The following is a 2587-nucleotide window of genomic DNA, read 5'->3' on the forward strand; positions in this document are numbered from 1 at the left end:
CTGCATCTGCACCTGCCCTGCCCCTGCCTGTGCCCCACTCCCTCCCTCAACATGGGGGCCTCGATCTGCCCCCCCCCATGCTCCTTCCCTTTCAGAGTAGACTGGTACTTTCCTGCCATGCTGCTAGTAATCACACACCAGGCTACAATCCTGGCTGTGTGCATGCCCCTCCGCCCTTGCTGCAGCCGCCCAGAGCCCACAGCTGGACTGCTTTGCAGCCTTACCTACTGCTCTGCGTTTGGCAGGGGCTTTAGCCCCAGCCTTCTGCTGCCATGGGGGCAGCCCTTCCCCATGCTGGCACTGTGCCCTGAACATGCCTCTGTTGCACGTGTCCCAGGCACTGCACAAGGAGCTGTTTGCATGGACCTAGAGGTGCCCAACCCACTATGCCCTGTTGCTGCTGATCACCATGGTGCTCCAGGAGCATCTGCTCACCTGGCACAGGACTCTGAGCTTTGATGGTGCAGGGGGAAAGCCCAGGTTGTTCTGCAACCTCCATCACCACCTGGAGGGTTACCTGTGGCTGCACTACATATCCCTGCCCCCCGCAGCTGAGGAGGACAATGCTGCCAGCACTGGCACATTCCTCAGTGTGTGAAGCCCATGCTCACCTAGCTGTTGAGGCATGGGATGCTCAGTAAAGTTTTGACCTGTCTCCTGCCTCCCTGCATGCTGTGGTTGGGAAACTTGGGGGCCAGGGGAGTGTAGTCAGGTCAGGCAGGGGCAAGTGCCAGGGGCAGGGTCTGGGACAGGAAGGGCCCTCCCCACAGTGCAGGGTTTACCATGTGGCCAGGGCTGGGGTGCCTGATGGCTCCACTCAGTACCAGCTGGTGGTAACTGTGTGAAGCTCCGGGTGGACTCTTCAGACGGCGGGGTGTGGTGTGTGGGCACCTAGGCAGGGGCCCCACCACAGAGGAGCTGGTACTGCTGGCAGCCAGCAGTGACACGGCCGGTGGCACCTCAAGGCTGGGGATGATGTTGAGGAGCTGTTGAGGCAGGTACTGGCCTCGGCTCCCTGATCTGCTGGTGGAGGTTGTGGGTGGGGAGCTCGGCAGGATGGGCTACTGGTGCCCTGAGGTGCCCTTCCCTGGTGACACATCACAACGGGTGCCAGGCCAGGGTGGGGACTCAGGCAGACCACCCGTGCTGCTGTGCACAGCACGGCTGCAGCCTGGGACCCTGGGCACGAAGATCTCTGTCAGTTGCTGCATAAAGGGCATGGTCTTGTAGGCACTTCCCAACTGATGGTTGTGGTCGTAGATGAAAACCCACTGTGCCCACAAGGCCTTGACCTTTATGGAGCACTGCTGCGCCAACCAGTTGTGCCCATACTCCTCCATCCAGCCTGACACCCCCTCATAGACGTGGGCATTGGAGCGCCTGTCCCATACAAACTGGTGCTGCACCGCTGCTTTGCCCCACAGCACCATGAGGTTGACAGTCTTTTCCATGGATCAGTTGGGGCCCCAAGCGGTAGGCACTGGCGTCACCAATGACAAGGCCATCATGGCTCCTGTGCTAGGTCTCTGGGCCTCTGCTTAGCTGTACCTGCACTGCTGGGCTGGGCAGCTGCTTGCAGCACCCAATGCAGGGGCACAGCCTGGGACTGGGAGCTGCGTGGTGAGGCAATGCTTCACATCACCTACAGGCTCCTAGCAGGCTGCTGGGGTTGGGTGGTGGGCAGCTGGAGCTAGCTCTGGCAGCCAGGAGCTGGCTGCAGCTGGGCCTAGGTGCTGGTAGGTCTGGCAGGAGCCTGGAGCAGCCTGCAAGCCTAAACAGCATGAGCCTGGCAGCTGCATGGCACTGCAGTACCAGGCAGCAGTGCCAGGGTGCAGGCAGGCTGGTGCAGCGAGCCTGTGCAGGGGGACACAGGGACCTGGAGTGGCCTCAGGCTGCCTGCATATGCCCCAAGGCTCAAACTACCTGCAGGCTTTTAAGGGCGTGAGGCTCGAGCAGGCATAGAGCCAGCCCAATCCTGGGGCAGGAAAGGCTCCCAGCCAGAGCCCTGGGGCCGAGCTCAGGCTACCCCCCTAGTGGCATGGCTGACCAGCAGCAAATCTGCTTCTGGCTGGTGTTACTGTATTATTGCACAGTAAGTACTTGTGAATAAATTTGCTTCTCACATTTGCAGGTAGCAAATATACTCGAGTAGCGTCATTTACTGTGCAGTAAGCATGCACATGTGTAGACACATATGCTTACTGTGCAGAAAACGATGCTACTGCACAGTTAATAGGCCTGTGTGAGTCGGCAGCGATCTGATCCAGCTTCAGATCCGGCCACTTCGCATGGCTGCGATCCGATCCGTAGCTCCGGACGGGGTTTCTGTCTTGGAGATCCGGCCATAGGGTATAATGGGGAATCAATGAAATATCTATAACTTTGTTGTTTCTTTTCCGATTTGGATAAAACTCATAAATATGGTAGCGTCTGCTGAGATCATGAAAACTGCCAAGTTGCAAGAAGATCGGTGCAGGGGTTTGAGGGGGAACTGTACCCCAAATTCTTATAGTTTCATAGTTTCATAGTAGCTAGGGTCAGGAGGGACCTGAACAGATCATCTAGCCTGACCCCCTGCCACAGGCAG

The sequence above is a fragment of the Alligator sinensis genome, unplaced genomic scaffold (genome assembly GCF_000455745.1).
Source record: "Alligator sinensis unplaced genomic scaffold, ASM45574v1 scaffold103_2, whole genome shotgun sequence".
Taxonomy (NCBI): domain Eukaryota; kingdom Metazoa; phylum Chordata; order Crocodylia; family Alligatoridae; genus Alligator; species Alligator sinensis.